Raw genomic sequence first — 15,434 nt, forward strand, 5'->3', positions numbered from 1 at the left:
ATCCAAAGAGCTGCTGATTCTGTTCTATAGATGAATGATTGAGTCTGTCATCTGCACCTTTATAACTGTCTGTTTTGGCTCTGCAACCCAACAAGACAGACACAGACTTCAGAGGATAATCAGAACTTCAGAAAGAAACAATGGCTGTCAACCTGCCTTCCATTGAGGACCTGGGCACTGCACGAGTCAAAAAGAGGGCCATGAAAATATCTACAAACCCCTCGCACCCTGGACACAAATTGTTTCAACTTCTACCCTCAAAACGATGCTATAGGGCACTGCACACCAGAACGACTAGACACAAGGACAGTTTTCCCCCCGAACGCCATCACTCTGCTAAACAACTAATTCCCACAACATTGTCAATAATTTACTAAGACTGTAGTTATTCTTCTCTTCCTTCCTAATATCTATCTCTCCCACTTATGATTATAACCATGTTGCTTGTATCTTTCAATTTCTATTGTTTTTATTTGTTTCCTAGTACAATTTGATAGTCTATTAGTAAACTTGATTATCACTAAGTGTTGTATCGTTTTATTCTTGATGAATGCATTTTATTCTCCTTATGTACACTAAGAGCATATGCCCCAAAAACATTCCTTGTGTTTCCAATCACACTTGGCCAATAAAGAATTCTGTTCTGTTCTGTTCTGTTCTGTTCTATTCTAGTCTATTCTCCCCTCCCCTCCCCTCCCCTCCCCTTCCCTTCCCTTAATTCTATTCTATTCTATTCCATTCCAATGTTGTTCCTATGGAATTCTCGGTCTGTATCCAAACTAGGTTTAATTAAACAGGGTCCCTTTTGAAACGCACAGGGGTGGGTTGAGTTGATCAATTAGACCATCAATTTCCAGGGAGAGGAGCCTGAAAGAGAAAGTCATGTGGCCACTTTGAAGATGAGGATACATGCAAAAAGATAACTGCAAGTATCTCGACCAACTTCATCCAACAGGAAACTATTTGTGTGTGAGGGTTGCGTCTATCTCACCATACTTCTTATTTGTGGTTAACGGTCATTCAGATTCCGGAAACCACAGATATTTTTGCTGCATTTGTCACCACTTTCCATGGGAGGAAACTTTTTTGTTGGTCTGAACGTCTGTTTGATTCATTCAAGCTGAAGAACCTTCTCACCCAACTGAATCCAAGGTAGTGATTCAAAATCCTTGCCACCAGGAGGAGCTCTAAGATCAAAAAACAAATCCCTGCTCTTGAGGTTCTTAAGCTTTGAAAAGATCTCCAGGAAGGGTAGAAATGGATCCATTGTCCTTTTCCTGCTGGGGTAGGTGGTATCTGCTGAATATCATGGAACTATTATTAACATATCTATATCTATAAAAATGGCTGTATGTCAGCATAAGTCTGAAACGCCTCGAGCAATTTCAACCAAACTTGGTACACAGATGACTTACTCTCTGGAGACAAATACTGTGGGGGAAAGATACCCGTAATACCCCTCAGAGTGTGTGGTCTGTTAAGATACAGCCTGTTGTGCTTTAAAATGGCTTCTACTGTACTTCCCTAAAATGGCTTCTACTGTACAGCGCAATGGAGTTGCCATGCTAACGGCTTCACAGTACTCCACAAGGGGGCTCCCTCTGATAAGGGGGAAAATCCAACATTAGAAATTACATTTGGTCCCTATAAATTTTCCCCCTATAAATAAATACCCAGGCAACGCTGGATTATCTGCTTGTAAGATATAAAATATAACATATGATACTCTAAGTGGACTTTGGCTGCCTAATTATATTAGCAGCATCATGGAGATCTCAATAGGATTGGTTTCAACAGTCATGTGAAACCAGAACTTTCCCTTTTAGGACTGATAACGTTAGAAAAAAAATCCATGGGAGATTCATTTCAATCAATCTACGATTGCTGCAGTGAGATTTTTATATGCACTGAGATGGGAAAATTGGACACTAAACCCCTTGGAGGAATACTTGGTAAAATGGAGAGATCTTGCTGAGATGGTTAAACTCAAAGTCCTGGACAACCATTGAAATAGGAGCCAGCCGTGTGCAGCAGCTGCCAAAAAATCCAACACAGTTCTAGAGGGATAGAATCAAGATCACGTGAAGTGTTAATACCGCTTTATAAGGCCTAGGTAAGGCCACACTTGGGATATGGCATCCAGTTTTGGTCGCCATGATTTAAAAAAAGATGTGGAGACTCTAGAAAGAGTGCAGAGAAGAGCAACAAAGATGATTAGTGGACTGGAAGCTAAAACATGAAGAATGGTTACAGGAACTGAGTATGTCTAGTTTGATGAAAAGAAGGACTAGGGGAGACATGATAGCAGCCTTCCAATATCTCAGGATCTGCCACAAAGAAGAGGGAGTCAAGCTATTCTCCAAAGCCCCTGAAGGCAGGACAAGAAGCAATGATGGAAACTAATCAAGGAGAGAAGCAACTTAGAACTAAGGAGAAATTTCCTGATAATGAGAATAATTAATCAGTGGAACAACTTGCCTCCAGAAGTTGTGAATGCCCCAACACTGGAAGTTTTTAAGAAGATGTTGGATAACCATTCATCTGAAGTAGTGTAGGGTTTCCTGCCTAAGAGGGGGTTGGACTAGAAGACCTCCAAGATCCCTTCTGACTCTGTTATTCTATGTTCACTTCTTTGATTAGACAGTCTACATTTTCAGTACATGAAAAGATCAAGGAATATATCATTTCCATCGCAAATGGAGCTTGAGGGGAAGGGATTTACGTCCTGCAGTTTGTGCAATGGGGAGATTATAAAATGCTACGGAGACCAGAGATGATTTCCATTATTCGTGTACAATTTCAAATTAAATCCTCTCTTAAGATCCCCAAATATTTCTCCAGAGATCCGTATAATAATAAAATGAAGCCCACAAACCTGCAAACACTAGCTAATTACAAAAGGGATCATTGCCCAATGTTATTTCTTTTTATTGTTTACGTTTATTGATTATGTTTATCTGCCAATCACCTGTCCCATCAGAATGCAGGCAGGTGTACTTTTGAAAGTGAAACACGTTCGCTAAGAGAGAAAGGGAATGGAACTGAAGACTGAACTCAACTGAAAACAACAACAGTTAAATGCATTTCAATTACGTGTTGAGCAAAAATTGAGCCAAAATGGTTGGACCCGCAATCATTCCTCTCCAGGAAGGAAGCATATAGGACATCTGACCTCCCAAGACTTTAAATGAGAAGACGGGGAGAACTTTGCTAAGCTGCTCTGGCCTCCCTGCAGGCTCCTGGGAACAAAAACGGGCTGCGAGGGGGAGGGGAGACTCCCCTGTGCCCCATTTTGGGCCTAGAAGGCCTCCCTGAAGCCGCCTGGGAGCAAAAATGGGCCAATGGACGGGCAGACTCCCCTGTGCCCCGTTCTGGGCCTAATAGGCCTCCCTGAAGCCTCCTGGGAGCAAAAATGGGCCAATGGGCGGGCAGACTCCCCTGTGCCCCGTTCTGGGCCTAGTAGGCCTCCCTGAAGCCTCCTGGGAGCAAAAATGGGCCAAAGGGGGGGGCAGACTCCCTGTGCCCCATTTTGGGCCTAGTAGGCCTCCCTGAAGCCTCCTGGGAGCAAAAATGGGCCAATGGGCGGACAGACTCCCCTGTGCCCCGTTCTGGGCCTAGAAGGCCTCCCTGAAGCCTCCTGGGAGCAAAAATGGGCCAAAGGGGGGGCAGACTCCCTGTTCCCCATTTTGGGCCTAGTAGGCCTCCCTGAAGCCTCCTGGGAGCAAAAATGGGCCACAAAGGGGAGGGTGGGTGAGTCACCCTTCTGCCCCATTTTGGGCCTAGTAGTCCTCCCTGAAGCTGCCTGGGAGCAAAAAATGGGTCACAAGGAGGGGAGACAATCACATTCAGAAAGCACAGTAACTGATTCAGTAGGATTCAAAATAATAATAATGTACAATACAATACCAAAAGCAGGTTTTCCAAGGCAGCCGTAAATACAAGCAAAACACAAGCAGTTTCATTTTCAGTTCTCGGCTAAGCCAGGCTCCTTCCTGTCTCCTTGTTGCTCACACGGCAAGGACTGTTTCAGAGTCAAAATAGCTCTCCTTGGCTGACTTGGTTGCTATGCCTATTCACCTACTGACCTTGTTACCATGTGTCATGTGAATACCATGGATGCTAGTAAGCACAGGTAGAATTTTTCTTCTTATTATTTCCCTCCCCAAAAACCAAGCTGCGTCTTATACTCTGGAGTGTCTTATACTTCGAAAAATATGGTAGTTGAAAAGGTATCAGTAGCCCAGGTCACACCTTTGCCTCCTGAGCTACCCTAACTCCCAATATGCTTTTGGTGATGCTTTAATAGCTTTCATGGCATGGGGGCACCTTAACAGTGAGACCAGCTCTTTCCAGGGGTCTACCTGTCCATCCGCTCCTTTGCTTAGGTTCCAGCAACACTGAAATGTGAGAATACAAAAGGCAGATCAATTCCGGATGTTCTGGAAAGAGAAGTGGAGTTGGATCTTCAATCCATTCCCCAAGGAGGGAATGAAATCTCCTGCCAGCCACTTTAGTTGAAAAGTTGTCTGTTAATCCAGTTATACCTGTACTTCTGGAGCTGCACTGACTCCCAATACACTTCTGGGTGTCATTTAAGTTTCTAGTCCTCCTCCTAAAGCTTTTGTGGCATGGGGTGGGGTGGGGGCAACAGACTTTCCAATGGTCCACCTGCCCATCAGATCCTTTGCTTAGGTTCCCATGCTGAAATCTGGGAATCCTAAAGACAGATCAGTTCAGGAAGTTATGGGAAGAGAGATGGAGTTGGAATCTCTACCCTTCCTCCTTCCTCTTTCCTCCTTCAGTGAGACTCACCAATGAAATCTCTTGCCAATCACCTCCTGCCCTTGTCCTGGAAATAGATCTAGAGGGTTTAAAAGGGAGAAAAAGGAAGGGTATTTGCATGTCTTTGCAGCCTCTCTTCCTTGCAGCTCAACTTAAGCGTGAGGAGAAGAGGTCCACCTAGAAGGAACTTTGGTTTCAGAAGATCAGTCCTTGCCCATTTCTCTGCCATGGCCCAACCGTTTCTCTTCCTCCTCTTCCTCCTCACCTTCTTCACTGGTAAAGTATCCTGTTGGCTGGAAAAGATCAAACATCTTCTCCTCTTCCTTGGAACAGTTCTCCATTTCTGGAATTATTCCCTTCTCCTCGTCCCTTTTTTCCTTCCTTTCAGTTGAATTAAAACTTTTTCCTCTGGTTGTATGTCAGCTTCATTTTATCCCTTTTCTTCCCCATGCAGGTTCCTTGGCCCAGTTCACTCTGACTCAACCACCTTCTGTGTCGGTATCCTCAGGAGGAACAGTCAGGATCACCTGTACCAGGACAGGGGGTAGCTTTTCTGACCGCTATGTGAGCTGGTATCAGCAGAAACCTGGCACTAAACCCCTAGCAGTGATCTATAAAGATAGTGAGAGGCCGTCTGGAATCCCTGAGCGATTTTCGGGTTCTGTTGATGTTTCCTCTAACACAGCCACCTTGTCCATTTCCAACGTTCAACCAGAAGATGAGGCTGACTATTACTGTTTATCTAATGATGCCAATTCTCAGTGCACAGTGATTCCACCTTATGGGGAACTGTGACAAAAACCAGAAGGTGCCTCAGCCTTCCTTGAAGGCTTCGCCCAACACAGGTTGCAGGTGGTTTGACAGAAGAATTGCACACCGCAAGGGAATATATTTTCAACATTTTTGGCATCCTCTTTTCAAGTGGCCCCCCTCTATGACCTTCCCAGCCAGTTTCTGAGAAGCAAATTCAATAAGAGAAGTCGGATTGGCTTCAGAACTTGTTTCACAAAAGAATTGCACACAGCCACGGAATTCTAGTAGTCTAGCCTTTATTATCATTGAACAAAATAAATACAATGAAATTGGTTCGAATATATTTTTGATGGTTTGAGCATCCTCTTCTCACGTGACCCCCTTCTATGACCTTCACAGCTTGCAATCTACACACACAGACAATGTGGGGAATCAGATTCCCTTAACGACTGCATGATTCACTTAACAACTGTGGTGCTTTTCTTAATAACCGTGACGAAGACGTTGTAAAAGTGAATGTGACTCATGGAGGAACCTCCTTGCTTAGCCACAGAAAGTATGGCGTCAATGGTGGTCGTAAATTGAGGAGCCGCTGTACAGAAGGTGTATGTTCAGCTACCTGATTCATTTCCCTTAATGGCAATGACAATAGGCTGAACTGCATTTGGGGAGGGGTTAGTGTGTTTTGGGTGAAGCCCACCCCTTTGCTTTTAGCACACCCCACACCAAACTCAAAATCAGGCCACTTACCCTGCATTGGGAAAGTAAACTTTGGGTGGCCTCCCAAATGGACCACTGCAATGTTCATCCAATGGGGTTGCCCTTGAAGAGTATCCATAAGCTGGAAATAATCGAAAAGGTGCCTGTTAATCCAGGCCACCCCTCTGTTTCCTGAATTGCACTGGCTCCCAATACACTTGTGGGCATCATTTAAGTTTCTAGTCCTCCTTCTAAAGCTTCCATGTCATGGGAGTAGCTTACTGCATGGACGACCTCTTTGCCATGATCCATCTGCCCAGGAGATCCTTTGCTTAGGTTCTAGTAAACTGAAATCTGGGAATCCCAAAGACAGATCAATTCTGGATACTAAGGGAAGAGAGATGGAGTTGGATTCTCTACCCTTCCTTTTTCCTCCTTCAGTGGAGACTCATCAATGAAATCTCCTGCCAATCACTTCCTGCCCTTGTCCTGGAAATAGATCTAGAGGGTTTAAAAGGGAGAAAGAGGAAGGGTATTTGCATGCCTTTGCAGCCTCTCTTTCTTGCAGCTCAATTTAAGCATGACTAGAAGAGGTCCACCTAGGAGGAACGTTGGCTTCAGAAGATCAGTGCTTGCTCATTTCTCTGCCATGGCCCAACCTTTTTTCTTCCTCCTCTTCCTCCCCACCTGCTTCATTGGTAAAGTATCCTGTTGACTGGCAAAGATCAAGCATCTTCTCCTCTTCCTTGGAAGATTTCTACATTCCTGGAATTATTCCCTTCTCCTCACCCCTTTTCTCCTTTTTCTTTCATCTGAATTAAGACATTTCCCTTTGATTGCATTTCATCCCCTTTCTTCTCCCTGCAGGCACCTTGGCCCAGTTCACTATGACTCAACCAGCTTCTCTGTCGGTATCCTATGGAGGAACAGTCAGGATCCCCTGCACCAGGGCAGGTGGTAGTATTACCAGCTACACTTTGTGCTGGTATCAACAGAAACCTGGCTCTCAACCCTTACCAATAATCTATAAACATTCCATGAGACCTTCTGGAATCCCTCAGTGATTTTCGGGTTCTTATGATTCTCCCTCCAATTCGGCCACGTTGACCATCTCCAATGTTCCAGCAGAAGATGAGGCTGTTTATTACTCTACAACTCACGATGACAATGCTCAGTGCACAGTGACTGCATGTTATGGGGAACTGTGACAAAAAACAGAAGGTGTCTCAGCATTCCTTGAATGCTTCGCTCAACATTGGTAGCAGATGGTTTGACCAAAGAATGGCACACAGCCAAGGAAAGTATTTTTGACAGTTTCAACACTGTCTTTTCACGTGATACCCTTCTATGACTTTCCCAGCTAGCATTCTACAAATGAAGTCTATGGGGGAATCTGGATTCTCTTAACGACCGTGTCAGGCCTGCAGTTATATCCCTTTTAGGATCTTTGGCCTGCCACACTCTCTCTTATTTCATTATGCTGTTTCATTAGTGTAGTAGTCGGGAGGGGGGAATAGAAAGGAGTAGAATGGTGGAATGTGTTGTTGTCATTCTTTTCTAGTAGCCAAGGTCATCTTTTGTCTCTGCACCTCTGCTCCTGACCTGAACCAGCTGGGTAGAGATGCCAGCGTGGAAGAAGAAGATTGGACCATGTGATGGATTTGTGGGTTGGGGACAAGATTATGAACTTTCAACTGGGTGGGAATCCAATGTAACTTCCAGAATTGGTAGGATGCCAACATGTCTGTCTTATTAAATTGGAACTTTAAGGATAGCGCTGCCTTGGACTCTGATTTAATTCTGCATGATATTTGGAACGCTGACAGACTGCATGATTCACTTAACAACTGCAGTAATTTGCTTAACAACCGTGGCAAAGACCATCATAAAATTGAGTGTGCCTCATGTAAGAACCTCCTTGCTGGTTTCAGTTGTGTTGTCAAATGAGGACTACCTGAAGAGAAGGGGTACATTCAACACAAGGATTCCGGTCCCTCAATGCAGATGACCACAAGCTGAGCTGAATGTGGGGAGGGGTTAGTGTGTTTAGGGGAAGCCCACCCCTCTGCTTTCAGCAAACCCCGGACAACCTCAAAGTCAGGTCACTTCCTTGAATTGTGGGGAGCAGCTGTCACATTTCAACCCCCTACCCCACCCCATAGGGGAGTCTTAAAAATGTGATTCTATATGGAGCCCCTTTTCAGTTGGTGAGGGAAGGAATGAAGGGGACCCGAAAGAAACGGATGGATGGAGAATATATTTGCATTATTTTGCAACAACTCTTCTTGAAACTTAACATAAAAGGAGAGAAAGGGACAATTGAAATGAAATGTTGCTTTCAGAAATACCACAATTGCCCACTTCTCTGCCATGGCCCAAATGTTTCTCTTTGGGTTCTTACTCCTGCCCTACTCCACTAGTAAGATATTGCTTTCTATGAGGAGCTCAACGTTTACTTCTCCTCCTGGGAACATTTCTAGTTTTGTGGCAGTTTGGACCTCTCCTCTCCTCCTTTCTCCTCTCCTAACCTTCATAAACTGCATTTCTGTCTGATGGCATCTCGGTGTCTCTTTGTCGTCATATTCCAGACATACAATCCTCTACTGGAAAATATTCCTTTAATTTGCAAAGGTATTTTTCTCATCTGGAATCCCTGAGTGATTTTTCCTGTTCAGCTGACCCTTCGTCCAATTCAGCCCCTCGTTCGTCTCCATCTTCCGTGCAAAAGACGAGGCTGATTATTGCCCTTCATGTCCTGATGGGGGCCTCCAAATCACAGTGAAAAGAGAAATTGGTGATGAGCTGAGAAAGCATCCTATCCCTTCTCTGTAGTTTCACTTTGCATTGGGGCAGGTGACTACGACTGCTGATTTTTAGTAAAGAATAAAAATAACAGGTTTGATGTCAGTCTGTAAAAACGGCATTGAACCAGACTTGGAGAAAGGAAATGGAGAGTATATAAGTAGAGTAACGTGTGTTTTGTGTGATCGTGTGTGGCTGCCTGTTGTTTGATCCACCCTTTCATTGCCTTACAGTTCCCCTTTCTATCTTTCCTTCAGAGGAGAATTAATCCCCTACAAGACTTTAGTGCTTCCTTTCCCATCATTTCTCTTAGGATACTGGAAAAAGTCCAATTTCTTGGTTGTTTCTGTACTGCCCTTCATGCATCTATGCTGGGAAAGGGGCTGCTGAAGGCCCCTTTCAAGTCATCACTTGGTTGCTGGGGAGGTTCTGTCTGGAGGAAGTAGGGATGAATGCGATAGAACAAACTTCAATCCTCTTCCTTGGAATTGAAAGTGTTTGGAATTTTGCAATCTCTGAGTCTTGTGATTTTCCAGTAGAGGCAACATTACTGAAATGATGTCTGCTGTTTGAGGAGCAGCTAAACGGTCAGGACCAGAAGGAATTTTGCACAACTTTGTGTTGTGTACCAGTTGTGTGCCTTCCCAGATCAGATGTGGTGCTTATGGTCAAAAATATTTGAATTACCTCCCAAATGAAGAACTGCAATGTGCAGTCAACAGGGTTGCGGTTGAAGAGTCTCTAAAAGATGAAAATAGTTGAAACTGTGTCTATTAATCCAGGCATATCTGTACTTCTTGAGTTGCACTAGCTGAAGATACTCTTCTGGGTGCCATTCACGATTCTGGTCCTCCTCCTAAAGCTTTTGTGGCATGGGGGCAGCTTAATGCAGGGACCACCTCTTTCCAATGCTTTACCTGCCAATCAGATCCTTTGCTTAGGTTCCAACATGCTGAAATCTGGAAATCCCAAAGACAGATCAATTTGGGATGTTATAGGAAGAGAGATGGAGTTGGACTCTCTACCCTTCCTCCTTCCCTCTTCCTCCTTCAGTGGAGACTCACCAATGAAATCTCCTGCCAATCACCGCCTGCCCTTGTCCTGGAAATAGATGTAGAGGCTTTAAAAGGGAGAAAGAGGAAGGGTATTTGCATGCCTTTGCAGCCTCTCTTTCTTGCAGCTCAACTTAAGCGTGAGGAGAAGAGGTCCACCTAGAAGGAACTTTGGTTTCAGAAGATCAGTCCTTGCCTATTTCTCTGCCATGGCCCAATCGTTTTTCTTCCTCCTCTTCCTCCTTACCTGCTTCACTGGTAAAGTATCCTGTTGACAGCCAAAGATCAAGCATCTTCTCCTCTTCCTTGGAAGATTTCTACATTTCTGGAATTCCCTTTTTCTAGTTTCATTTTTTCCCACTTGAATTAAAAGGTTGCTCTCTGACTGAATCTCAGTTGCATTTCATTCCTTTTTCTGTCTCCTTCAGGTTCTTTGGCCGAGTTCACCATGACTCAACCAGCTTCTCTATCGGCATCCCCTGGAGGAACAGTCAGGATCACCTGTACCAGGGCTGGTGGTAACATTAATAGCTACTACGTGAGCTGGTATCAGCAGACACCTGGCACTAAACCAGTACTAGTGATTTATGAATTTTCTAAAAGACCTTCTGGAATCCCTCAGCGATTTTCAGGTTCTTATGATTCTCCCTCCAATTTGGCCACGTTGACCATCTCCAACATTCTACCAGAAGATGAGGCTGTTTATTACTGTACAACTTACGATGACAATGCTCAGTGCACAGTTACTGCATTTTATGGGGAACTGTGACAAAAACCAGAAGGTGTCTCAGCCTTCCTTGAATGCTTCGCTCAACATTGGTAGCAGATGGTTTGACCAAAGAATGGCACACAGCCAAGGAAAGTATTTTTGACAGTTTTAACACTGTCTTTTCATATGATACCCTTCTATCACTTTCCCAGCTAGCATACTACAAATGAAGTCTATGGGGGAATCTGGATTCTCTTAACGACCGTGTCAGGCCTGCAGTTATATCCCTTTTAGGATCTTTGGCCTGCCACACTCTCTCTTATTTCATTATGCTGTTTCATTAGTGTAGTAGTTGGGAGGGGGGAATAGAAAGGAGTAGAGTGGTGGAATGTGTTGTTGTCATTCTTTTCTAGTAGCCAAGGTCATCTTTTGTCTCCACACCTCTGCTCCTGACCGGAACCAGCTGGGTGGAGATGCCAGCGTGGAAGAAGAAGATTGGACCATGTGATGGATTTGTGGGTGTGGGGACACAATTATGAACTTTCAACTGGGTGGGAATCCGATGAAAATTCCAGAATTGGTAGGATGCCAACATGTCTGTCTTATTAAACTGGAACTTTAAGGATATCTCTGCCTTGGACTCTGATTTAATTCTGCATGATATTTGGAACGCTGACAGACTGCATGATTCACTTAACAACTGCAGTAATTTGCTTAACAACCGTGGTAAAGACCATCATAAAATTGGATGTGCCTCATGTAAGAACCTCCTTTCTGGTTTCAGTTGTGTTGTCAATTGAGGACTACCTGAAGAGAAAGTGTACATTCAACACAAGGATTCCTGTCTCTCAATGTAGGTGACCACAAGCTGAGCTGAATGTGGGGAGGGGTTAGTGTGTTTAGGGGAAGCCCACCCCTCTGCTTTCAGCAAACCCCGGACACCCTCAAAGTCAGGTCACTTCCTTGAATTGTGGGGAGCAGCTGACACATTTCAACCCCCTACCCCACCCCATAGGGGAGTCTTACAAATGAGGTTCTTTGTGGACCCCCTTTTCAGTTGGTGAAGGAAGGAATGAAGGGGACCTGAAAGAAACGGATAGACGGAGAAAATCTTAGCATTATTTTGCAACAATTTAAGAGGAGAGAAAAGGGACAATTGAAATGAAATGTTGCTTTCAGAAATACCACTATTGCTCACTTCTCTGCCATGGGCCAAATGTTTCTCTTTGGGTTCTTACTCTTCCCCTACTCCAGTAGTAAGATATTGCTTTCTATGAGGAGCTCAATGTTTACTTCTCCTCCTTGGAACATTTCTAGTTTCATGGCAGTTTGGACCTCTCCTCTCCTCCTTTTTCCTTTCCTAACCTTCCTAAACTGCATTTCTGTCTGATGGCATCTCGGTGTCTCTTTGTTGTCATATTCCAGACATGCAATCCTCTACTGGTAAATATCCCTTTAATTTGCAAATGTGTTTTTCTCATCTGGAATCCCTGAGTGATTTTTCCGGTTCAGCTGACCCTTCGTCCAATTCGGCCCCTCGTCCATCTCCAACTTCTGTGCAAGAGACGAGGCTGATTATTGCCCTTCATGTCCTGATGGGGGCCTCCAAATCACAGTGAAAAGAGAAATTGGTGATGAGCTGAGAAAGCATCGTAACCCTTCTCTGTAGTTTCACTTCGCATTGAGGCAGGTGGCTATGACTGCCGATTTTTAGTAAAGAATAAAATAACAGGTTTGATGTCGGTCTGTAAAAAAGGCATTGAACCAGACTTGGAGAACGGGAAATGGAGAGTATATAAGTAGAGTAACATGTGTGTTTTGTGTGATTGTGTGTGGTTGCCTGTTGTTTGATCCACCCTTTCATTGCCTTACAGTTCCCCTTTCTATCTTTCCTTCAGAGGAGAATTAATCCCCTACAAGACCTTAGTGCTTCCTTTCCCATCATTTCTCTTAGGATACTGGAAAAAGTCCAATTTCCAGGTTGTTTCTGCACTGCCCTTCATGCATCGATGCTGGGAAAGGGGCTGCTGAAGGCCCCATTCAAGTCATCACTTGGTTGCTGGGGAGGTTCTGTCTGGAGGAAGCAGGGATGAATGGGATAGAACAAACTTCAATTCTCTTTTTGGAATTGAAAGTGTTTGGAATTTTGCAATCTTTGAGTCTTGTAACTTTCCAGTACTGGCAACATTCCTGAAATGATGTCTGCTGTTTGAGGTGCAGTTAAACAGTCAGGAGCAGAAGGAATTTTGCACAACTTTGCATTGTATAGCAGTTGTGTGCCTTCCCAGATCCCATCTGATGCTTATGGTCACAAATATTGGATTTCCTCCCAAATGAAGTTCTGCAATGTGCAGTCAACAGGGTTGCGGTTGAAGAGTCTCTATAAGATGAAAATAGTTGAAACTTTTTCTATTAATCCAGGCATATCTGTACTTCCTGAGCTGAACTAGCTCCAGATACTCTTCTGGGTGCCATTCAAGATTCTAGTCCTCCTCCTAAAGCTTTCGTGGTATGGGGGCAGCTTAATGCAGGGACCACCTCTTTCCAATGCTCTACCTGCCAATCAGATCCTTTGCTTAGGTTCCAACATGCTGAAATCTGGAAATCCCAGACAGATCAATTTGGGATGTTATAGGAAGAGAGATGGAGTTGGACTCTCTACTCTTCCTCCTTCTCTCTTCCTCCTTCAGTGGAGACTCACCAATGAAATCTCCTGCCAATCACTGCCTGTCCTTGTCCTGGAAATAGATCTAGAGGCTTTAAAAGGGAGAAAGAGGAAGGGTATTTGCATGCCTCTGCAGCCTCTCTTTCTTGCAGCTCAACTTAAGCGTGAGGAGAAGAGGTCCACCTAGAAAGAACATTGGTTTCAGAAGATCAGTCCTTGCCCATTTCTCTGCCATGGCCCAATCGTTTTTCTTCCTCCTCTTCCTCCTTACCTGCTTCACTGGTAAAGTATCCTGTTGACAGCCAAAGATTAAGCATCTTCTCCTCTTCCTTGGAACAGTTCTTCATTTCTGGAATTTCCTTTTTCTAGTTTCATTTTTTTCCACTTGAATTAAAAGGTTGCTCTCTGACTGAATCTCAGTTGCATTTCATTCCTTTTTCTGTCTCCTTCAGGTTCTTTGGCCCAGTTCACCATGACTCAACCAGCTTCTCTATCGGCATCCCCTGGAGGAACAGTCAGGATCACCTGTACCAGGGCTGGTGGTAACATTAATAGCTACTATGTGAGCTGGTATCAGCAGACACCTGGCACTAAACCAGTACTAGTGATTTATGAATTTTCTAAAAGACCTTCTGGAATCCCCGAGCGATTTTCTGGTTCTTATGATTCTTCCGCCAATTCGGCCACTTTGACCATCACCAACGTTCAACCAGAAGATGAGGCTGACTATTACTGTTTGTCTTATGATAGCAGTAATCAGTGCACAGTGATTCCACCTTATGGGGAACTGTGACAAAAACCAGAAGGTGCCTCCGTCTTCCTTGAAGGCTTCTTGAAATAGGTTGCAGATGTTTTTACAAAAGAAGTCCATTCAACCGGGACATGCATCTTCTATTGTTTCAGTATCTTCTTTTCAAGTGATTCCCCCTCTTTGACCTTCTTAGCCGGCTTCTGAGAAGCAAATTCAATAAGAGAAGTCAGATTGGTTCCATAACTGTAATTCACTTTAAAAAAACAGTCATTGTTTAACAATCTTGGCAAAAAGATTGCAAAATGTGACTCATGTGAGGACAGCATTGCTAAGCAATGACAATTCTGGTTATAACTGTGGTCATAAATTGAGGACTACCTACCCAGATAGTTTTCATACGATCCACTGATTCAGGTCCTTGAACAGATATGACCAGATGCTGGATTGAGTTTGGTTTGGAAATTTGGGAAGGGATTAGTGATTTTTATTGGAAGAGCCATTTCTTTGTTTTTAGCAAATCTTACACAAACCTCGAAGTCTCTTCATTGAATTGTGGGGGATCAGCTTTGGATTACCCCCCCCAAATAGACTACTGCAATGCGCAGCTAATGGGGTTGCCTTTGAAAATAGTTGAAAAATGTGTTTTTAAATAAAAGTTACACCACTGTTTCCTGAGTTTCACTAGCTCCCAATACGTTTCTGGGTGTCATTTAAGTTTCTAGCCCTCTTTCTGAAGCTTTCATGGCATGGGAGCAGCTAAATGCAGGGATCACCTCTTTCCAATGGTCCACCTGCCCATCAGATCCTTTGCTTAGGTTCCAACATGCTGAAATCTGGGAATCCTAAAATCGAGATTCATTCTGGATGTTATGGGAAGAGAGATGGAGTTGGAGTCTCTACCCTTCCTCCTTCCTCCTTCCTCCTTCAGTGGAGACTCACCAATGAAATCTCCTGCCAATCACCTCTTGCTCTTGTTCTGGAAATAGATGTAGAGGTTTTAAAAGGGAGAAAGAGGAAGGGTATTTGCATGTCTTTGCAGCCTCTCTTTCTTCCAGCTCAACTTAAGCGTAAGGAGAAGAGGTCCACCTAGAAGGAACTTTGGTTTCAGAAGATCAGTCCTTGCCCATCTCTCTGCCATGGCCCAACCGTTTCTCTTCCTGCCCTTCCTCCTGACCTTCTTCACTGGTAAAGTATCCTGTTTACAGCCAAAGATGAAGCATC

At 44.1% G+C, this 15,434-nt stretch overlaps 1 pseudogene; it reads left to right on the forward strand.

Annotated features, from left to right (window-relative positions):
- Positions 1-4,112: 4,112 nt before the first annotated feature.
- Positions 4,113-5,577, forward strand: LOC106552317 (immunoglobulin lambda variable 6-57 pseudogene; annotated as a pseudogene).
- Positions 5,578-15,434: the final 9,857 nt, after the last annotated feature.

The sequence above is a fragment of the Thamnophis sirtalis genome, unplaced genomic scaffold (assembly GCF_051295495.1).
Source record: "Thamnophis sirtalis isolate CommonGarterSnake01/CBP01778 unplaced genomic scaffold, rThaSir2_p1.2 scaffold_2, whole genome shotgun sequence".
Classification (NCBI taxonomy): Eukaryota; Metazoa; Chordata; class Lepidosauria; order Squamata; family Natricidae; genus Thamnophis; species Thamnophis sirtalis.